The sequence below is a fragment of the Pezoporus flaviventris genome, unplaced genomic scaffold, assembly GCF_033815535.1.
Source record: "Pezoporus flaviventris isolate CSIRO_AGI_PZ_B2104156 unplaced genomic scaffold, CSIRO_AGI_Pfla_v1 ptg000022l, whole genome shotgun sequence".
In the NCBI taxonomy this organism is placed as follows: Eukaryota; Metazoa; Chordata; class Aves; order Psittaciformes; family Psittacidae; genus Pezoporus; species Pezoporus flaviventris.
The window spans coordinates 2,083,382-2,108,127 of record NW_026892570.1 but is presented as its reverse complement, the minus strand read 5'-3'; positions in this window follow the sequence as shown (position 1 = coordinate 2,108,127).

The window sequence follows — 24,746 nt, the reverse complement described above, 5'->3', positions numbered from 1 at the left end:
AGTATGGGGTGTATTTGTTTGGGTAGATGAATATGAATCAAAGCTCCCTGATGAGAAATGGTTGAGTAGATTCCCAGTGCTATTCTGTCTGCTCTAAGTGAGCAGAGTTTGTTTTCTTTTGTTTTTTACTGATTCTTCAATCAGAATCTACAGATAATCTGCGACAAACTCAGGAAAGCTAAGGGGGGCCATATAATAGCTTCTTAGATAGCACAACTGGCAGCTCTCACTGACACACTTACAAATTGCCCCTGAAGCAGACATCTATTGATTTCTTTGTTTTCCAGCTTCACAAGTCATAGATTTCCCTATCTCCAAGGAAAGAATATAGTCAAACTAATTATATAGTTAATTTGAAAAAGCAACGGGGCAACAGGTAGTGAAAAATGTTTGCAATGTGTTAGACGGATAGGAACTTGCTTCTATATTTTTCATTCTTATCCAGCTTATCGAAAGTATTCAAGACAAAGAGTAAATGAACCTCCTATCCAGCTTAGTCAAGTTTAAATTATAGAGCTATGACAGTGAACATACAAACTTTGCACTTTAACTGTTGAAGATAGAATGGGACATCAGTATTTCCAATTTTCTTCTTTTAATTTTCAGAAGGAAGCCAGGGATTTGGATCTAATGAAAAGCTTAGAACAGAGACTGAGGAGAGTCTTATATTCAGACTGTTCGAATTCACAGGCCTGATAAGGTTGCCTCCTGTCAGAGTTTCCAAGCACTAGCAAAAAAATCAATCTGCAAGTGACATTGGCTCCAGTACTCACATGGTGTCCACGTAATGCTGAAAAAGCCGTCTTGGGAAAATAGGAGGAGGATGGAGACCCATACCTTTAATACGCACCATGCCTAAAATATTAATAATAATAGTTATAATAATTACAGTAATAATAACAACAACAGTGTTATAATGAAGGAAAATGGGAGAAAGGCAAAGCATGAGAGGCTCAAAAATGGCAAATAAAAGGCAAGTGTTAAGTTGGAGTAGCCTACATTTACACTGGAGATCATAACCTTACACTATGAGAATTGGAAATTAAAAAAAGAAAAAAAAGAAAAAAACAAACCAAACCCAAAACCACCTCCTGTAAATTAGCATACCCTAGAAAAGGAAACTTAATGTCCTAAAAAATCAAATGAATCTTACTACACTCCATCATGATTTTCATTCCCATTGTGCTCCTTTGTGAATTCACTAAAACTCTCTTCTGCACTTTCTGTATTGTGTTGCTAGTGTTGTAAAATGCTTCTCAGTACCTAAAGAAATTAATAGTAGCCAAGCGTAGAACAGGTAAATATCCCTATACGTAGTGCATTTTGCATAAAACCTAAAGAGTCTGATGTTACAGTTTTTTTTCCTTGCCAATATTCACCTTTTCCCCAGCACAGGCAATCAATGGGAAACAGATTTTGTGACTCAGAAAGTTGCACTTGGATCACGAGGCTTATTGTGGTGAGAGGATTCCATTCATTTAATCATCTCAAAACTCATTTCAGAAGGATGTGCCAATAACATGAAAAGCTAGTGGCTGATCATCTCTGCTCAGCTAATTTTCTTCTTTCCTGAGAACATACTCATCATATAAACAGTTTCACTTAATGACACAGACACCATGTGTCATCACTTGGAACCTCTCAAAAACAGGAAGTGTGACTTGATACATCACATTAAGAAATGTGATCACTTCTTAAAGCTATTTTTAATCAAAACACATGAAATGGATTCTAATTATTTGAATACAGTTAGATTTATCTGCTTAGCATGATTTCCCTTGGTTACTTGAGTAAGCAGGTGATTGGTGACAGCCAACATAACATAGCTTCACTAAGGAAAAATCTTGCCTGACAAATTTAGTGGCCTTCCATGGTGGGGCTACAACATTGATGGATAAGGGAAGAGTTACTGATGTCATCTACCTGGACTTGTTCAAGGCTTTTGACACTTTTTGACACTGGACAACATCCTTGTCTCTAAACTGGAGAGGCACAGATTTGATGGATGGACCACTTGAGAGATAAGGAATTGGCTGGCTGGCTGCATTCAGAGAGTCAGGGTCAATGGCCTGTGGAGACCAGTGACGAGTGGTGTTTCTCAGGTGTTGGTATTGGGGTTGGTGCTGTTCAACATCTTTGTCAGTGACATGGACAGTGGGATGGAATGCACCCTTCAGAAGTTTGTAGATAACACCAAGCTGTGTGGTGAGATCAGTACACTGCAGGGAAGGGATGCCACCCAGAGGGACCTTGACAGGCTCAAGAAGTGGGCCAGTGCAAACCTCATGAAGTTCAACAAGGCCAAGTGCAAGGTCCTGCGCCTGAGTTGGGGCAATCCCAAGAACAGCTACAGGCTGTACAGAGACTGGATTGATAGCAGCCCTGAGGAGCAAGACTTGGGGTGGAGTTTGATGGGAAGTTCAACATGACCCAGCAGTGTGCCCTTGCAGCCTAGAAACCAAAGGAGCATCCAAAGGAGTATGACCAGCAGGTCAAGGGAGGTGATTCTTCCCACCTACTCACTGTCATGAGACCCCACCTGCAGTACTGTGTTCAGCTCTAGGGTCCCCAACACAAGAGGGAAGTGGGCCTGCTTAAGTAAGTCCAGAGGAGGCCATGAAGATGGTCAGAAGGCTGGAGCACCTCTCCTATGGAGACAGGCTGCCAGAGTTGGGCTTGTTCAGCCTGGAGAAGACGAAGCTCTAGGCAGACCTTAGAGCAGCCTTCCAGTAACTAAAGAAAGCCTACAAGAAACCTGGAAAAGGACTTTCTACAAAAAGCATTTTGTGACAGGATGAGGGGGAATGGTTTTAAACTGATAGAGGGGAGATTTAGATTACACATTAGGAAGAAGTTCTTTACCGTGAGGGTGCTGAGGCGCTGGCACAGTTTGCCCAGAGAAGCTGTCTCTGCCCCATCCCTGGAAATGTTCAAGGCCATGCATGATGTGGCTTTGAGCAACCTGGTGTAGAGGAAGGTGTCTCTACCTGTGGCAGTGGGCTTGGAGCTAGATGATCTTTAATGTCTTTTCCAACTCTAACCATTCTATTATTCTATGATTCTACTTACCATAAAGGAGACTACATTTTGCTGTTCTCCACACAGTTTTATTGACTTCACTGTTTCTGGAGTGTCAGGTTATCCTGTGTTTTCTGCCTGATCATCCTGTGTTAGACCTGGGTGGGTAAAAAGGGAAGACATCTGGTCTATGTTAATCTAAATACGCCTTCCTCTTTTCCTAAAACACAAGGTCCAACACTTTGCTTACCAGTATTTACCTTGCCAAGGCTGGCCCAAGGCCACAATTTGTCTATCAGCTTGCTTTCATACATATATCCTTCCAAAGGAATGGTTCTTTCCTGCAGACTCAAAACTGCATGTTAATCAGGCCTTGTATCAGCAGGCAGGAAAGCAGAAACATACACAAGGTACAGGAAATCTATTTTTTAGTTTGTTCTCAGGTGACCTGAGAGACCTCAGCAAAAGCTTGAAAATTGGGTGGCCATGGACCAAATACCTCCTTGATGGTCTTTACAAAAGATGTGTTGTATAAATCTGTGATACTTTTCAAAGTGGCTCTGTCTTCCCTGTCCAGACAAGCTCCTTATCAGGCTGCTACAGAGAGGCTTGCTGAGTGCAGATCCCTTCTCCATCTTATGCATTTCTGGTCTTGAAGGCAAAATTTTATAATCAAACTGTGTTCAGTTAAGTCAATTAACTCAAATTTCAACCGTTTTCCTCTTAAATTTATATATCTTTTTCCTATCTAAAGCTCAGCATTAGAAAAGACTGAAACTTTTCCGCTTGATTGCTTTGAAGTAATGTGTAACAACTTTGTGTATGCTCACAATTCACCCAAATTGCAGTTGTTTCCAGTAAACTTCTCTTTAGTAGTATGTGATTCAGAACAGATGTATTTTTTTATTTTTTTAAATAATTAGCAGAAAAGACTCTTGCAATGTTTTAATTTTTAATTAGTTGCATTCCTCTTCCTTTCTGACTGTTTCTCTCTCCCCCTTTCCTGTTCCTTTCTCTGCTGAAATAAATGAACCCATGAAGGTGGAGTGTAAATTCCAGCAGACTCCATAACATGAACAAACAGTGAACATGCACTTCTCAATTTTGTTTCTGCCATTTTTTTTTTTTAATTGAAGGAAATGGAGTGTGCATATCCAGTGATTAAATAAACAGCATTTGTGGGAAGTCCTAGTTTTGGATCCCATACTTCCTTCTTCCCTAGCTCTAAGCTACAGAATGTTAGAAGGCCAACTTATGCTGAAATATATCCATCTGCTCATTTTATTTGTAGCTTGCACCCTTTTGCCATTGCTGCTCTTAGAAAGTGACTAAACCTAGCACTGACTGGGTAACTGCCTTCTCTTACCTCAAATGATAATAATGTTTTCTCTATTTTATTACAGTCTCTTGAGATTGTGACTGATTTGCATATTCTCTAACACTTAATTAACGATGTCACTTTCCCAGTGCGTTGAAAACAGTTTTCATTTTTTTCCTCGGCAGGCCTCCAACAATTACCTCCCACATTTTCTGCTGCAGTCCTTTTTATTACTTTAATGACAAATAATTGGACAGATTGTGAGTAATGAGGGTGAGAGCCAAAGGACTGTTGCGTAGGAGACGGCTGCTTGTTACAAGACACTTTTAGTGGTCTCTAAATCAGATAGACAAGTAGAGTAATGATCATCATGCAGTAATGAGACACAATTAAGAATCGCTGCAGCAAATGACAGAGCAGTCCATTGAACAATAATCTCCCTCTTCCTTTTTTCCAAAGAAGATCGAAGCTTAATTACAGCATTGCCATTTGCAACGCTATAGTTAAAGTTGTGTCAGCATTTCCATTATAACTCTTCTACTTTCCAGGGTTTATAACTCGCCTGAAAAAAAAAAAAAAAAAAATTCTGACTTAAGCCGGAAATTTCCTTGCAAAGCCTTTTGGTTTGTTATTTATTTTTAAGGATTTTTTTTTAATTTTACAAAGTGGACCAGGTCCATGTCTGTTCTAAATAGACATAGCCTCACTGGTGTGACTGAAGCTATGATTTGCATTTGCTAAGGACCCTGTTCAGATGCTGTATGAGACCACACGTACCAGTGCACAGAAACCTGATACTTAAGCTGAGGAGTAGCAAAAGTTGCTTTTGAGAAAAAGACTCCTCTGTGCTGCTTTTGTGGTGGGGAGGAAAGGAGTGCATTCAGTGCCTTGCAGAGGTGGCCTGTACAGCCAGGTTCTCCAGAGAGCTCAGCTTCCATTTAAATATCTAAGTAAGTGGGCAGATTTTCTTGGAATGTGAAAAAAAACCCCACAACATTTTAAGTGTTTCTGAGTGCTCATGTAACTTTAGCTGCTTTGTGAGATTCACTCTTGAGGCGATTCTGATGTCATAATCTGTCATTCAATGCATATATCACTGGGTTCTTGTCATTGCTGAATAGACGAGGCAGGAAGGAGGTTGATTGGGAAGCAGGCACTGTTTTATACATAAATATCCTCTATAATGAGCATAGATTAAAAGAGAGAGTGAGAAAGAAGTAAATGGCAGCATAATGAGCTTTGTGTAAAATATGCTGTGCTTGACTGTTTTCCTGAGCATGAGTGGCTATTTAAGTTGCAAGGGTGACAGAGGCAGCACAATCTAGAGAATTCTAGATAATAGCTAAAGCTTCATATGTGCCTTGAACCTTTCCACCTTGTCTTCACAATGAGTTAGAAATAGATGCTTCTGCCTTGCCAGTGAATTCACTGGTTGTTGGCCTTTGCTATAACTTTAAATTCATGTAAACAAGAGTAATTTGCATTTTATTATCTGCATGCTTCAAAATCGATTATGGTTCTCTATAAAAACTAACAGGGTGTTGGGCTTTACTGTTTTTTTTTTTTTGTGTAATTATAACAGGAGCTTTGGACACATTACTGAATAAGAAACCTATTTTATGAAAACCCCATAATTACAGGTCATCAGTTAATGTAACATGCAGTGATTGCTGTTCACTATAAAAAGCTGTCCTGGGTTCAGCAGTAGCAGTCATGTTTCTCCTTCGTGGTAGCTGGTGCAGTGCTGTGTTTTGACTTCCAGCCTGGGAACAGTGCTGGTGATACCGATGTTTTCAGTTGTTGCTAAGTGATGTTTACCCTGACCAAGGACTTTGTGAGGCTCATGCTCTGCCAGGGAGGAGGGGAAGCCGTGAGGAAGCTAGCCAAGGAGGTATTCCATACCACAGCACGTCATGCCCGGGGTGGGGGGTAACTGGGAGTTACCTGGAAGGACACGGGCTTCCGGGTGGGACTGGTTTCTTAGCCGGTGGCATTGTATTCTCTTCCCTTGTTATTTTCTCTTGTCATTGTTGTCGTTGGTGGTAGCGGTGGTGATTTGTGTACATTGGTTGCTGGACTGTTCTTGTCTCAACCCCTGGGAGTTGCACTCGTTCGATCCTCCTCCCCATCCCCCGGGGCAGGGGGGGCTCGATTGCTCTCAGCCCGGCACCACTCACTGGGGGTGAGTGAACAAGCTGTCTGGCTAGGGTTTAAACCATGACAAAAGCAAAACAAACTTGTTACATTATTGTCCAGATCCTAAGCCTGAGTCTCGGTTTAGCTATGCTGTGACATAGGGGAATTGTCCTAAAATGGCAATTTGATTAGTTTTCACCAATGAATCTTGAGTATAATTTTTTGGTAAATGAGTGGTCATGGACAATCCTATGTTAACATGTAAGAGGGAGATCAAGAAAATATATTTTTATTGTAGCATTTCACATTGAAAAGAGAGACAACTTTTGACTACTGATTTTAATGAATCACGAAATTACTTTACTTTTCTTTGCACGATTTCACACTTGGAATGTGAAAAATATGAGTTTGCCTCATTTTGTAATATATGCATTTTTCAATGTGTATTTGGCTGTTTAAACTTTATATTCAGAGTAAGGACACCTTGTAGCTCCATTGTTCTTCCCTGAGAATAAGGCCTTTCAAAATGCCCATGAAATGGGAATCCAACAACTGACTGTCCATCAGTAGTTACATTTTAAATTTGTGTTTTGCAAATATAGTGACTTTGTGATTACAACTGTCAATTCAGTCGTACATAAGAACACTCAGTAACTATTAATATTTTTATATGCTGCCCTATTCACAGAATCACAGAAAGGTTGAAACCGGAAGAGATGTCTGGCTGCCATATTGTACAACCGCCCTGCTTAAAAGATGACTGCTGGAAGTGTCTGCCTTTGCTCAGTGCCCACAGCTGCTGCTCTCCCCCATGCCAAAACTCAAAAGAGCACGCCAAAGATCCTGCTGGAGCTAGAACACCTTGTGTGCACATTCAGAGGAGCTCTGGACAAAATATGTGGGGACAGAGCCTGTAGCTGCCAAAGACCAGTGAGGCCTAAGACAAGTTGCCCAGGACAATGTCCAGATGGCTTTCGATTAATTCCAGTAATGGAGACTCAAAAACCTCCCTGAGCAACCTATGCCAATGATCAGGTCACCATCACAGTGTTTCCTGATGCTCAGGAGGTACCCCCCCATGTTTCAGTCTGTGTCCATTGCCTTTGGTCCTGTCACTGGGTATCGGTGGAAAGAGCCTGGCTCTGTCCTCTTTGCACTCTCTCTTTAGATATTTATACACATTAACAAATTAAGGCAGACAATATCAATGCCTCTCCCTTCCACCCATCTACTGAGCCAGTTATTTCATCTTAGAAGGTTATCAAGTTGGTCAAGGATGACATCTCCTTTGTAAATACATACTGACTACTACTGATTACCACCTTCTCCTTCATGTGCCTGGGAATGCTTTCCAGGATAAGTTGTTCCATAACTTTTCCAGGGATTAAGGTGAGGCTGGCCAGCCTGTAACTTCTTGGATCCTCCTTGCCATTCTTGAAGGCAGGAGTGATGTTTGCTTTCCTCCAGTCTTCAGGAACCTCTTCCATTTTCCATGATCATTCAGAGATTAGTGAGAGTGACCTTGAAGTGACACCAGTCAGCTTCTCCAGTACTCGTGAGTGCAGACCGTGAGGTCCCATGGACTTAGATATGTCCAGTCTGCTTAAGTATTCTCTAACCTGACCCTCTTTCACCAAGGGTCTTGTTCCGGCCTCTGGCACCTGGGACTCCTGAAAATCAGGCTTGTTCATTAAGAGTAAAGTGAAGAAGTTATCCAGTACCTCAGCTTTTTCTGTGTCCTGTGTAACCAGATCTCCTGTCTTGTAGGGCGATGGGCCTACTTTTCCCTAATCTTCCTTCTGTCACCTATGTATTTATACAAGCCCTTCCTTTTGTCTTTGTCATTTTGGCAAATTCAATTCCATTTGGGTTTTTAGCTTTTCTCCCAGGTTACCTGTTATTGCTTCCATCCTCTGTAGGTTTTTTGTTTAAGTTTGTCCAGGAGCATCTTGTTCATCTGTTCAGGCCTCCTGGCATTTTTGCCTGACTTCATATTCATTGGGATGGACTGCTTTTGAGCTTAGAACAGGTGAGTTTTGAATATTAACCAGCTTTCTTGGACCCCCCTTCCCTCCATGGCCTTATCCAATCTTCTAAACAGATTGGCAGAGGTCAAAGTCTGCTCTACTGAAGTGCAGGGTTGTGAGCTTGCTTTTCACCCTCATCCCTGCCCTCAGGATCTTGAACTCTAGTATCTTATGGTCCCTGCAGCCAAGACTGCCTTTGACCTTCGCATCCTCAACAAGCCCCTCCTTGCTGGTGCATATGAGGTTCAGCAGAGCACCTTTCCTCATCAGCTCCTCTGTCACTTTATCAATGCACTCCAGGAACCTCCTGGATTGATATTGCCCTGCCCTGTTGTCCCCCAATCAGTGGGTAGTGGTTGGAGCCCCCCAGAGGACTAGGGCCTGTGGATATAAGGCTACACCTATCTGTCTGCAGAGGGCCTGAGTCTCTTGTTCTTCCCTGTTAGGGGACATATAGTAGACACCCACTATAATGCCACCATTACCTGTCCTTTCTTTAATTCTGAACAATAAACTCAGTTGGTTCCTCATCCACCTGTAGGCAGAGCTCCATGCTATCTAGTTGTTCTCCCACATAAAGCACAACTCCTCGTTATCTTACCATCCTGTCCTTCCCCTAAAGCCTGTATCCCTCCATTGTAAGACTCCAGTCATGGGAGCCATGCCACCACATCTCCATGATCCTAAAAAGATCATAGCCATGTGACTGCACACAGTCTATTTTGTCAGGTTTATTCACAGTGCTGTATGCATTAGTACACCAGCACTTTAAAGAGACACCCCAGCAATTTAAGTGTCTGAAGACTGCTTACTCTCCCCCTCTCCTGCCATTCTTAGTTTAAAGTCATCTCTAGAAGGTCAGCCATCCTGTGTGGTGTTGGAAAGAAGCTATGGCTATGTTTGGTCTGTGTGAACTGTGCTTATTCATTTTAAATGCACAATTGGAATAAAACAAGTTTGCCTCATGAGCTACGTAATGTTAGCTCTTCAGCACTAGGTGAATAGTTTGATTTGGTTGATAAAACCTGCAAATGAAAGGGACTTATTCAGCGTATACTGACCCATTTAAAGGTAAATAAAGACTGACTTCATTTTTTAACTGCTACTATGTATTAATTCCCTAATAGGGAAAAGGTTGATTAGATTAAAAAACCCAACAAAACCAACTCTGCCATAATTTTGACTTCTTTGATGACTTTCTACAAAATCTAAACATTAGACCCATGGCTAAGACTATGATGAGCAGATACTCCTTAAAACTTGTTCTATCCTTGCCCTGCCTTTTTCACAAGCAGTACCTATCTGTGTGTGTGCATGTATGTATAAATTCACATACTGATCAAAAAAAAGCTAGACTTTTTAAAGCAGATGGTCCCTTTATTTCTCACTGTAATGCACCCATGCCTTTTTAGTCTCAGTTTTCAATGGAAAGTTTTACTTACCTGCCTCCCAGGCCCCTAAGCCTACAGCAAAGTCTGTGGAAGTGAAGAAAGTTAGGAATCATTTAAGTCAATGGGTTTTATCCCAGCTGGTAACTCAGAACCACACAGTCATTTGCTCATTCACCTCATTCTTCCCCACTGCTCCTGGAGAACTGAGCGAATATAAACTCCATGGGTTGAGATAAGAACAGTCCAATACCTAAAGTATAATACAAAACTACTACTACTACCACCAACAACAATAAAAATAAGGGAAATAACAAGGGGAGAGAATATAAAACTAAAAGGGGAAAAGGGTAAAGAAAACAATAAACACAAGTAATGCACGATACAACTGCTCACTACCTGCTGACCGATACCCAGCCTAACCTGAGCAGCGACCTGGGCCTTCCAAGTGACTCCCCCTAGTTTATATATTGGCTATGACATGCTGTGGTATGGAATACCCCTTTGGCTAGTTTGGGTCAGGTGTCCTGCCTCTGCTTCCTCCTGGCTTCTTGTGCCCCTCCTCTTTGGCAGAGCATGAGATTGAAAAGTCCTTGATCAGAGTAAGCATTACTTAGCAACAACTGAAACATTGGTGTGTTATCAGCATTGTTCTCAGGCTAAAGCTGAAACACAGCACTGCAACAGCTACTAAGGAGAAAAATAACTGTTACAGCTGAACTCAGCACAGACAATTAGAGATATACAACTCCATGAGACAAGATGGGAAGCATCCAAGGGTGATGAAGGCACTAGCCCATGCCCTTGTGAGGTGACTGTCTTATTCAAAAGGATAGAGTAACCTTTGAAATAAGGATCTTGATGATTGAGAAAAGGCAAATGTTGCCACCAGCTTCAGGAAATGCAAGAGTTAGGATCCAGGCAACTCCTGGAAAGGAGCAAATTCTCTTACAAGTCATTTCTAAACACTGGAGGATCAAGAAGTCTATTGTCATATGCCGACATGGGTTTACCAATGGGTTTACTATAATGTCTGAAAAAGCCAACTGCTTTCCATGGTGATGTGACTGGCTTTGTGATCAAGGCAGTGAATGATGCATTCTTTGACTTTATCAAGACTTGTGACAGTCTCCTGGTCTCATTATCACCAACTTGGTGAGATACAAGCTGGTTATGTGAATGACAGAGGATTGGAAAATTGACTGGACTGATGAACAAAAAGTGTTGATACCAGTGGCACAAAGTCCAGTTGGCAGCCAGTAACAAGTGCCATCCCTCAGGGTCAATATAGTGAACAAAGCTAAAGTCTTCGTTAGCATCTTGGACAATAAGAAGGAGTGCATCTTCAGCAAGTTTGTGGACAAAATCAAACTAACTTCAGTGGTCAGTACACTGGAGGGCAGGGCCCCAAGCCAAACAAACCTGGACAAGATGGAGAGATGGACTTCCAGGCATTTCATGAAGTTTAACAAATGCTAAATCCTGCATCTGGAATGGAATAACTCTATGCAACAATACAGGGTGAGGACCAGTTGGAGGGGAAATAGTTCTTTTTTTTTTTTTTTTCATCAGGATGATCCAATTCTGGAGCATATGGACAAAGAGGATGTGGAATATCTGTCCTTGGCATTGTTCAAGACTCAAGTATACATGCCCCAGAGCACCCTGATCTAATTAGGTCTGCACTTAGCAAGAGCTTTTTCTAATGACCTCTGGAGATTCCTTCCAAGCTAAATTACTCTGTGGTTCTACAGATATTACTAAAATTAATATTTTTGAGTGCTCAGCTTTGCAAAATATTGGGCTATGCTTAAAACTTCCAAAATCACAGTATATATTTCTGTGGCATACATAAGAAAACACTCACTGTGCTATGGAACATACAACTGATAATTTAAGAAATTGAAGATATAGTGCTAAGGACACAATTTTAAAATGTCCAGAAGGATTTATTGTCACATCCTACCACAGATTCCCTATGTTCTAAGCAGGTATGTGGAACATTTATTAACAGTTTGAGACTAAATCACTTTTCTATTCATTAGCACATCTTTTTCGCTGTAACTCTGTAACTCTTCATAAAATTATTCCCTGTTGTGTGTATATGTGTATAACTGCATGTGTCTTCTAAAGACCAGCAATTATCTGTATTTCATAACTTCTTGATACTTTTGAATTTGGATTATAATAAGACAATATACTTTATTCAGCAGATTAGTTTTAATCTAATTACATAGGTGAATAAAAATTGCTGCATGCTGTTGCATCTAATGTAAGTTATCTATTATTCACACCACATTTACTTTTAATATTCATGCAGATTCCCTTTGACATAACCTACTGTGTCACAGTTAATCCAATAAAGATAAAATATAGCTCAGCAAAACACCAGTCGATTCCAGCATTCTGGTAATTATTAAAGAATATTTCACACTGGTTCTTTCAATCAATGCATTTCCCCTTGGATGTGATAGTGTTCTTCTTTGAAGCTTTCAATCCTCCCAGTGGATTCAGAGGAACATTCAGGCACTTTTTCAGTCTCTAGGTCTCCGAGGCATTTCAAAGAGCACAACAAGCCATCACTGTTTTATCCTCAAAGGCTGACACTGTCTGTTTGATGTATGGTGACTTAAAAAGTCATCCCTAGCAAAGCATGTGTTTGCTACCAGTCTATTGAATCAGCCATTTATCAGCTAATCTGTATGCACCCAGCACACCTGCTAACAGATCCAAGGATAGAACACAGTATCCTCCTGGACCTACTATTGATTTCATTTCCCTTTTTAATTTTGTAGTGGTTTTGGTGTCCAGTTACTGAAGCAACCTTTTACCTTTTGAAATGAACATGTATGCAGCATTCTGGTGGTTGTGAGTGTTGTGCAAGAGATAAGAGTTAAGATTTTGCAGTGAAGTTCCAGCAGGACATGCCTTTTGCTTGATCATACAATCATAGAATCAGCTAGGTTGGAAAAGGCCTTCAAGATCATAAAATCCAACTGTTACCCTAGGACTGCCAAGTCCACCACTAAACCATGTCGCTAAGGGTCTTGTATACACATTTTTTGAACACTTCCAGGGATGCTGATTCCACCACTGTCCTGGGCAGCCTGTTCCAATGCCTGAGCACCATTTCAGTGAAGAAACTTTCCCCCCAAAAGTGACTGAAAACACTGCTTGAAAGTACGCTATTGTACAAAAGTTGGGACAAGTCTATCATCTGGAACACCACCAACAAAAAAATGTTATTGCATGGTTCCAGTGCTAAAGAACGTACAGGATCATGAAGAAAATACCAGAGTCAAGAAGAAATCATGCTCCACATACTTCATCATGAATGCAAAACTAGTGCATTTGACCAAAACGAAAGTGGATTAAACGGGTTTATAATTTTTTTTTTACAATTTTGAGATTTTTTCCCAATTAGTTTCTTATTTTTTAATTATTTCCTTTAAATTTGCTTTCTGTTTTTACTGATTTTCCACTTGTTTATTTGAGAAGTGTCAGATACAAAGATATAAATCTACTCAGTGGTATTCATGAGGAATGGATTCCAAAACCAGCTAGTATGAGGGCAAGTAGGATGACTTCTATAATCCCTTGGGAAATGCAAGCTGTGTTGCTCAGGAGGACTGAATCACTGACATCTTGGCAAGCATGCGTGCCATTTACAAATGTCCTATGCGGACTAACCTTGTTCCTAAGTTTACATATCCTTTACAATTAAATGTAAAGCAAGATGGCAGAAATTCTTTTAAAATCCCTCTTTCCTAGTGGAGTAAAGATAAAAGTACCCATACTAAATTTACAGAGCTTTTTATCAGCTCCTGAAGTTTCTACAAAAGCTTGTTGCTGACCAGGAAACTAGGTCATGCAATTGTTCTTCAATAAGGATGATCTTTTGATGTGTCTCAGCAGCAGCCTTTCTTTAACAGGATTCCTGCAGTTTGAACTCTTCAAAAATTGAGTTTCATTCCACAGATATTCCTTTTGCTTTAATGAAATCCCTCCATCTGACCTAAGTCTTGTGATTGATGTGTCCCATTCATGCCATAGGGTTATTCTGTGTGCTATTTATTTAACTATTGAAACATATTTTCAGGTGGACTCTCCTCAAGTTCAGAACTATGTTTACAATGGCTTCTGCCAAGTTACCACCTGAGATATATATTATATATTGCCAGAGTGGGAACACTAAACATTACAAAGAAGGCAACAAGTGGTGACAAACAGATATAAAATTCAGTTAAAATTGATCTGTGATCATCAGGGGCATTTTGCAGATCTAATTTTTCAAGAAGCCATGTTTTTAAACTTTCTAATGCTGAGAATAAATTAAATATTGTTTTTCTTTTGTTGGCTGTTTTATACTGACCATGTTAGCAAACATACAGTGAAATATGTATAAAACTAATTTGATCAGATGCTCCTTAGTATGGATACGAATTATGAATCAGTTATGAATCGATGAAAGGAACCATCATTGACTAATTTACCTTGATATTAAGATAAGAAGGCAAAGTTGGAAGCATCTGGGATAAATTTCATGATAGAATCCCTTTACTTTTAAGAGTAATACATTCATACCACACACAAAACCCCAAAGAAATTATTTATGAATAAGGCTTTTGACTTAAGTCCAAATAATCTAATCAGTTTCTGAGGGCTCCCATCTAATAGAGGCCCTGCTCAAATCATTCAACCTGGGCAAAAATACATCAACACTTGGCTAACTCTCTCTGCCTCAACATCTTTGAATACATTAGATGTTATGAATCCCTAATACTTACTTTGTTAAAAGAAAAAAATACCTGCTGTTGTGGGTCTAGGAATTTAAGCATTGAATTGCCACTATCTTGCTGTGCTTTTAGCATGGTTAAGAAGAAGAAAAACACTGTTGAATACATTTATACATCAATAAAAGCATTTTAGTAAAGTGTATGTCTTCTTTGCTAAAGTTTAATTGAATATCTTGCAAGAGCTGTAATATATTTGCAGGTTACTATGAATGTGTATAAGATCCACTTCATATTATCATTGAAGCAAGGACTTCAACTTTTATCATTGCACTGATTTTGTTTAAACTTAATATCAAGGCTTTCTTATGTAAATTTAGGGGCAATCCAACTAGAGTGGCTGTTTTCTATGTTCTGACAGAAGATGTCTCTGCCCCTTCAGAAACATTGTGGTCCTTGTATATTGAAGAGAGAATGTTTTTCTTTCTTTTACTGAGGGACAAATACTTGTGACTACTTGCAGAGTTAAAAAATAAAAGACTTCTGTATTACAATAGGTTTGCAAATTCATGAGCTTACTACTAATACCATTTGGTAAATAAAAATGGGACTCTTTAAGACTTCAATATCCTGAGGAAAACTTTTATGGTGAAAAAACCCAAACCCTCCCCCCCGCCCAAAACAGAAAAGAAAAAAACAACCAACAAAAAAACCCAAAACAAACAAACAAAAAACCGCCCCAAAAAACAGATAAGTGAAGCAGAAACAGAAGTGATTTCTGTTTGTATTACAAATATGGGATCTCATTAAGTTGCATCGGGCAGCTTGGGCATTAGAAAAAGCTGCTTTCCCTCTTCGGCAGTAAAAGGAAAGTGAATCACCTCAAACATATGTCCACATCACCCGTGCTCTATGATTTCTTTTTAAAGAAGTCCAAGTAGGAACTGCAGTGAGCTGATCCCAGCTCGCAGGTAAACCTCTACACAGTCACTTGCAGATTTACCCCCAGTGAGATTAGGAAGACAATAGGAAGGGCAAAAGCAAGAAAAACTTGTGGGTCAAGATAAAGGCAGTATAGCAAGTGAATCAAAGCTGCATGAATGCAGCAAATGAAAGCAAAGCAAAAATTCATTCACTACTTCTGCTGGGCAGGCAGATATTTAGCTTCTTCCTGGGAAGCAGGGCCTCCATACACATACACAACAGGTACTTGGGAAGACAAATGCTATATCCCTAAAGGGGTTATTTCACTCTTGTCCTCCTTTCCCTGAGCTTTTATTGCTATGTACAATGTCATATGGCATGGGGTATCCCTCTGATCTGTTGAGTTCAGCTGTCCCAGTTGTGTCCCCACACAATTTCTTGTCCAACCCCCAGCCTACTCACTGCAGGGCAGAGTATGAAGAAGACAAGACCTTGATGCTGTGAAAAAACCTCTTCAGCACTACGTAAAACACTGGTATGTTATCAACCCCAGTTGTGAGGGAAAACACATGATGAAATTATAGCAATTTTACATGCTGAGAGCATAGCAGAATCTTGCAATTTCAGATACTTTTAGGCAAAATATGATATGGGCTAAATGATGTTTTGGGAATTAAGCATACAAATTCACTTTCATTGGAGGGAGAATTTTTGACATATGGCTTCTGTCTTCTTTGAAAATTAGGGTTGAAAGGAAAGGAAGAAGGAAAAGGTATTGGTCTATCAGAGGCTGTAAAAATATGGGGGTAAAGTCAACAACTAGATTATTCTGCATCTTAATGGCAAAGTCATGAAAATCTTGTTCACTTGAAGTGATGGCAAACACATAAGTGTGCTAATAACAGAGGAGAACTAACTTGTACTGTGTACCATAGCTCCTTAGTAAGGTTAACAAACCACATTAACCATTCACTCATCTGTAGTTCATAATTAATCACTCCTTGAAAATTACATTGTATAATATATGAGGACAGACATGATTCATTAAAACTTCTAATTAATTCTATTTAATACTTTCATAGTTCATTGGTAAGTGCTGAGAGAAGGATAATGTCATAGGATATTTGAAGCATTATTGCCAAAGAAGTAAATAGGGCAAACATAATCTAGAATGCAGCATGAATATTTGCAGATGTAAATACCAGTAGTTTATCTCTAGTAGTGTTGGATCTATACTTCGTGTCTGTTAACATCTTCACTGCCAATTTAGATTTACATTGATCTATAACCCAGCTGTAGAAATGGATAGGAGGCCCAAACTTTTATTCTCTTCAGAGCAAGTATACTGCCTTCTTCATCATCAAATCCACCAGGAAAGTAAATTTAAGAACAGCATTTTTAGTCTTGGTAGGACCAAGCTTTTTATTATATCATGAAAATCTGAATATAATGTTTTCAACTAAATGATAAAAGTTGAGTGCTTTAAAAGGTCAAAATAGTGATGAGACTGACTAAGAAACACTTCTGCCTGAAAATAAATTTTGTATGAGGTCTAACCCCTCAATTTGGTTTATACACTTACTTTTAATTTATTTCAAAAGTCTGGAATTCCATCATGGTAAATACTATGTGAATTTGCAATAAGGATCTGTGATGGATACACCTGACTCCTAGCTGTACTTTGGATCAGGCTAAGTAAGGAGCAACAGTTCTCATATCCTTGGGGTGAAATTGTGAACTGGAAGGTCCATGGCTCACATGCAAGGGAATGAAGGTGTCTTGAAAAATATTTCAAAAGGTGGTTCATAAACCCAAACCTGCAAGATAACCAAAGTACAGAAGAAGATACTGGAGCTAAAACAAAGAAATCCATTTTATCTATACTGTTGCCTAGTAGCCAACTATTTTTCTCTATAAATATTATCATGAGGATGGGCCCAATTGGAGATCTCCCTGAAATGCAGCTAGACTGCACTCTAGGTGGCCCTCCCTTTGATCGGGAATACCTCTCACTGTTAGAGATTTCTATAGAACAGGAGATCCTTCCTTAACCAAAGCAAAGAGATCCCTTACCCACAACAGATCCATGGTAAATGACTGATAACATGCTGAATTAATATGAATGTGAAACAAGCAGCAAGCTAATCCATATAGCTACTCAATATTATAAATATTGTATAGATAATTCCATTAGACATAAAATGTTGACCAACTCTGAGACTAAGATTATATCCATCTGCACCTAGGCTCCAAAAGGAGTTCACAAAGCAAAGGTCACTGGCTTTGTTTGGATGTTTCCTTAGGCTCTTAAGCTCTGAACTTCTCAGAATTGGAAAGAATAGCAGTAAGCTTCCTCCCTGTGTTTGCTCTGGCATTTTCAAAGAACATGGTTCTCTGCTATCATTTCACAAAAACGTGAAATGATATCAGCACTGTGATCAGCACTGACCCCGAAGATATAGTTGTAGTATTCTGTTCCGTGTGAGAATTTCACTTATACTGTCACTTTCTGTTGTTTATTGTTCAAAAGCACTGAAAAGATGTATTTGATGTAAACACAGATGCCAACAGGCTTACAACAGATTTTCTGAGCAAGTGTAAACATGTAGATATAAGGGAAAAAAAAACCAAAATCAAAACCCAAACAACTTGCATGAGGGAGGGTTGCTGCATGAAGTCGCCATCTCAGCTTACGTGACAAGTGCCTTATTTAACCTTGGCTGGTCCTGGTGCAAAACCACTCTAGCTTTACTATGACAGCAAAGATGCTCTTTATGAAAAGCATCTTTAGTAAACTTCTCTTTGTCATTTGACATCCTTTGCCCATTTTTTTTTTTAGATTTATTTCCATGAAACAATTAGCAAGTTCAAAACACTCAAACTAGTGATGTGAAAGTTACAAAATAGTAATTTTCTAATTTAGGCTCTGTATGTGCATTTAAAAAAAGGAATTTGGAAAATATCTTTCCTTTTTTTCCCTGATGCTTGTTTTTGACAAGTCAAATCTTTTCCAAACCTTACCATAGTTAGAGAAATCTAGTGGAGTACCTCTCAGCTTGAGAATGAGGCTTTTTCATGGTATACTGGCAATTCAGTATCAATTCAAGCAGAAATAAACAGAGTAGAACTTTTAATCATAGTTAAAAGTAGACCAGGAGAGTAAGAGTGAAGCTTTGGAAAAGTTTGCTTTGGCTTTCCTTAGAAGACTGAAATAATATTATCCAAGTTGCTCTTCCTATCCCATATCAAATAATTATTGTTCTATCAGAAATTTGTGGACATGGAAATTAGAAGAGAGAAACTAAGAGAGAAAAATGTTGTGGAGTCCATGTCAAAGACCGTACAGAAGTCCAGATAGATAACATCCATAACTCTTGCCTTGTCCAGTGACATAGTCATTCCATCACAGAATGCTACTAGGCTGGTCAGGCAAGACTTGCTTTTCGTGAAGGCATGCTGGTTGTCTCAAATCACTTCCCTGTCCTTCCTGTACCTTAACATAGCTTCTAAGAGGATCTGGGTAGACTGTAGTCTGTACTTTTTTCCCAGGTACAAGACCATACATTTTATTTTGTTGAATTTCACAAGGTCCTTGTTAGCCCACTCTTCCAGCCTTATTCAGGTCTTCCTGCAGGGCATCTGTGCATTTTTCCAGTGTCCATTTCCTGACTCAGTTTGGTATCATCAGCGAAATTTGTCAAGATACACTTATCATATCTTCTAAATCACTTATGACGATACTAAATAGCATTTGCCCCAATGTCAATCCCTAAGGAACCCCACTAGTGACAGACTGCTGATTTGAAAAAGGAGCTACTTACCACCACCCTCTGGGTGCCACCTGGCAGCCAGTTCCCCACCCATTATACAGACCACTTGTCTAGACTGTAACACAGCAGTTTCTCTAGGAGAAGACAATGGAAATTGTATATAGAGCCTTTGAGAAATCCAGGTATACAATGTCCACTACTTGCTCAGTCACATGCTTCATTTGACCTGCAATGAGGCACATCATTGGGAAAAGCATGGATTCACAAAGGGCAAATTGTGCTTGACAAACCTGATCACCTTCTACAACAAAACTTGCTTGGTTGATGGGGGGTAAGTGGGAGAAACAGGATAGCCCAGGATATCAATACACGGCTCCAGGACTGGTGTGCTACCAAAACTTCGGGGTTTAAAACCATGGAAGTGCCTTTGAAACACAAGGTATGCTGCGGCCTGATGGGATCCACCTGTCCCTATGAGGAAAATGTGTCTTCGGTCATAAGCTGGTGGGACTGATGGAGAGATTTAAACTAAAATTGGTAGGGCAATGGGATCAATTGGGTCGCAGTGGGTAAGCCAAGAGTTGGCATGGCACCGCGTGAGGGTGACAATGCTAGTGGAACATTTACACTGCTCCTGGGAGCACAGAGACCTCAGGAACATATATGAAGTGTTTTCACATGAACACATACACAGGGTGAGAAAAAAACAAGATGAACTGGAAGCATTGGTTAGCTTCCTGAGCTACAACATAATTGGTATTACTTGGACTTGGTGGAATGAGTCCCATGACTGGAGTGCTGGGATGTGCAGCTCCTACAGGCTGTTCAGGAGAGATAGTCAGGGCAGGTGAGGTGGAGGTGTCACACTATATGTAAGGAAGAAGTCTGATTGCACAGCCCTCACAGTTAGTGATGATGTGGTTTAGAGCCTTTGGGTGAGGATTAGGGAAGTGGAAAACAAAAGAAGGTGTTATCCTGGGTGTCTACTACTGGTTGCACAGCCAGGATTTAAGCATTGATGATATATTTTCTAAGCAATTAGGAGAAAATTCTGGATTGGTAGCTCTTGCGCTTATGGGAGATTCCAACGTCCCAGAAAATAGCTAGGAATATCATACTGCAGTGAAGAGTATGGAAATTCTTGAAGAGCAAGGAAATTCTTGAAGTTTGTAGGAGACAACTTGTCAAAAATACACCGTGTCTCAACCTGGAAATCCTTCTAGGCCTGCTATTTGAGAATAGAGAAGGACTCATGGGGAATGTGATGGTAGGTGGCTGTCTTAGCCACAGTGATCATTAAGTTGTTGAGTTTAAATTTTTGAATGTAATTAGAAGTAAAGGACAGCAGGACTTCAGGACTTCGATAGGGCTTCATGAGGGCTTTCTGACTGCTTTCCTATTCATCATAGCTGGATGTTATAATGGACTACAATGTCTTGACTTTCAATATAGACTGCTGGGCACCTTCCGAAAATACAGAATGTTCCTGACAGATTGAACATCAAATATTAAAATATGTAAGACCAACAGTTGCTATAAAAATCTTGGACCTTCTATCTAAGCTCCCTATCTTGTTTAAATTGAGGATTAATGTGGTAATGGGTCATTTACATCATTTGCAAGCTCTTCTTCCAGGTCACTAATGTTTCAATATTTTTGTGTGGTACAAAGTAGACCACACAGAAGCATTTTGGCATAAATGTGTCACCTACACATTACATCTGTGGGTATTTTCTCTAAGATTCTTTTTCTGCCTCATCTGAACCCCTTTTACACCTACTATAAACTGAACTTCTGAACTCACAATGCAGAAATGGATCTAAATTAGAAAAAAATCAAGATTGTCCTTTATTTCAAATAGTGTTCCCAATTTAGATACCTAAGTGGTCACGTTAATAAAATATATATTCTCTCTCTGTTTCTCTCTCTCTCTGTTTATTCACTATACCTGCTACTGATGCTCCAAGAGAGTGAGATTAATGAATCAGGTCATACAAGATAGTTTTTACAGCTTCTCTCAGGGAGCAAATATGTATAACAGTGGAAATACTCTTGATTGCTTTCCATTTATTCCTGCAGAAACTCATTTCTCCTATTGCTTGTTGTAAAGTTTAAAACAACATCAATTTTTAAGGACTTGAAAGTGCTTTTCTATTTAAAATCAAACAAGATAAGCATAATTTTCATTCCAGTACTGTGTGTTTGCTTCTTGAAGTATGCTGAATATATAGATACCCACCGAAAATAATAAAGTAAAAAGGAAAAGGGGGGTAGGGGGGGAGAAAAGCTAAGTGATGGAAATGTGTAATTGCTTGGCAGAAAGTCTGCTGGGAGAGAGCTGACACTATGCAACTCATATTTCATGAATAATGAGAGGAGTCTCAGTGCTGTGCAATCACTGCCTATTGGGTCAGAAATTTCACATTAGTGGATTCATCAGAGCAGATCAGTGTCATAAAGACTTCTTTCCTGAGGTAAACATACCTTTTCTTTCACTGAACCGTCATTTCCTAGTCTGGTTAGGTGGTACAGAATAAAGCCTAATAAGATCTATTAGAGGGATATTTGGAATTTGGAGTGCTTCAGCTGTGATTTTGCTATTTATTATACAAGAAAGAAATTACATAAACACACATATCTATAGGTATGTGTAAAGCTCACACATATAAATCCATTTAGTCTAGACAAAAGTCTGTGCATATGTGGTTAATGATGGTTTAAGTACAATATTTTGCCAAAAGGTAGGAACATCTGGCTTTTGCAAATCCATCTTGTCTATGCTTCCTAGACTACCTTCATGCATTTTTTGCCTTTTCTGTTTCCTTCTTTATTCAAAGAAAAGTAAGTACTCCATTTTATCTTTAATTTTCAGGGAGTACACAACTTAAATGTATCTCATATGAGGGTCATTTGGTTTTGCTGAAGTAGGAAATACCTGGGAAGGACTAATGGCTTGAAAGGTCAGTTTGTGTTGGAATGAGTGCATTATCTGCAGTACATTCTGAATCATTTATTCTTCACTTGACATGCTCTTTTCCCAACACTGTGTTCTCACTTTGTTTATGTTGTATTTACAGAAATCCATAAACCAAAATAGCCAGGGATGTTCAAGTGAAGTAAAGGATGCAAAGAAAGTTAAAACCTATCATTTGGGTGTTCAGGCAGTACAAACAGTTTAAAACATTGCCTTTACCCTCATCCTTGAAAGGGTCGTAATTCTGTTTACTTGAAAATGAATGGTTAAGCAAGTAGCTAGAGCCTTTTTTACTTGGCTAGAAAAATAAAGAGGGTTTCTTTGCACACGAACCTCACTAGGTGCTTTCAAGAAATTTGCGGTACAGCCTTACTATCAAAATGAACTGGCGCAGGAGCACCTGTTACTAGCACTTCCTGAATGCACAAAGTTCCTGTTAAGATTTTTTTGAGTGGCTTGGGTAATTGTTAAGGGTCGTTTTGTTGGTTTCGGTTGTTTTTTTTTTTCTTCCTTCTTAGTGGAAGACAGGGGGGACATTTGGGAAAAGACACTCACTCTCCATATTTGACAGATCTTCCTTTATTGAACTGAAGAGGATGGATAAATTCAATCCATGTGTGCTAGTCAACAAGGTCTGAACAAATACTGAAAACAAACCTGTGGGAAAAGATATTTCCTGGGTGACTCTCTTCAGGAAGTGTGAACGTACAATATACGTTAAGCAAGGCTGAAAGAAGCTCAGACATAGGAAAATCAGGTGCAGCGTTTAAAAATGTATCTTTTTAAACACATGGTGATGAATATCAAATCTTTAGCTTTCTCCTTGAAGAAAAGTTTTAAAGGGAAAATAACATGATTCTGCATGGAAACCCTGTAATTGGAATCACCCTATTTCTGTTACTTATTATGAAGTATGAAACACGTTTTTCCAAACTTTATGGAACTAACTGATGGTAAAAGCGGTTTGTAAGAACCTGGACGAACAATTTCTGGTGCAGTGTCTTGATTTTATTAAAACTTGGTCTTGAAAAAGACTAGGTTATCAGCAGTAGTGAAGCTTTGATATGACTTACAGTTAAAGGTTTAATCTAGACTAGGATTCCTTGGAAATGTCTCTGTTGAACACCTAGTCTTCAACAACAAATGCATTATTGTCACAATGAGGAAAACACCCACCAAACCAACAACAAGACAAACCCAAGGTATAAGACCTGTTCTTCCAATTTATTCTCTGTAAAAGAGAAAAGAGGCATAAAAAGTAAGGCTTATATTCTAAAAAGTTTTTTTTTTATTCATTGGGAAGATAAGGTTATGGAAGGCTAGCCTCCTCTTTCCCTTTCAGTTTGCAATCTGTACAGAAGCAAACTACCTTTGATGTCTCATGACAGAAATGAATGGGCCTAGAGTGTGTTAACCCATACAGTAACATGAGTAGTGGAGATATTCAAGAGGGTATCAGCTCACTAAGAATTTCCTGTAGGGAGCAGGAATGAAACATTAGGGCATATGGATTCAAGGAGCAATAGGAGCCTCTGCTGTGAAGCTGTGGAAAAATAATCAAAATGCAGTCTACAGAGTAGGACTGGAAATTAAATATGCCCCTGTACTGAAAGAAGCCCAACAGCAGCATCTGCATAGTAAGCCTGTTTCTGAAGAGTAGGTCTTTCCCCTAGCATTTCTGAGACTTAAGCACGTTGATGAGCATGATCTGATGCATGTGTATTTATTGTGCCTAACAATACAGTCCCGTAAGTGGGCTTAGCAAGGCCTAGATTGAAGCTAGCAATCAGTTTCCTTCTGCTTGCTTTCCCTGGGTAACATGGAACAGCCCAAAATCCTTAAATTCTGATGGAAAAGTCTGAATTGTTCATCAGCCAGTTAACGGCAGGTGATGAGGTCTTTTCATGCTGCAGCTCTGTCAGTGGGTGTTTATTGCTCTGTTTCACCAGCAGCCCTGCTATTACTGTGGGACCAGAAGAACCCCACAGAAAGGCATGACATTTATCAGTAGAGATAGCTCTTTAAAGACTCTCTTTTGCCTGGGAGGTCATCGAAAGTTATTATGAACAAATTATTTCTTCATTTCCGCAGCCTGAATAGATACCCTTAATGATCTGTCACCTAGCAATAGGCTGCCTGTTCAAAAGTAAAGAATGGCATACTGATGGCCTATAACTAGAATCAGTTCATTTTAGCTATTCTCTTGTCAAGCATGTTTCCAAGATACATACAGCATTTACATATTCATGAACCTTTGCAGACACTGACACCACAAGAGGGCCTGTCTGATAATGTGATACAAGTTTGTACTGTGTCCTGAGGCACTTAAAGTCTATTAAGTGAATCAAATCTCTTCATTTCTGTTCTTCCTAGGTGGTGTTCTTGGCCTAAAGGAGTGGGACTGCAATCAACATCTGTGTACAGTACCTTACTTTTTCCTGTCCACCTACCTCTTTTC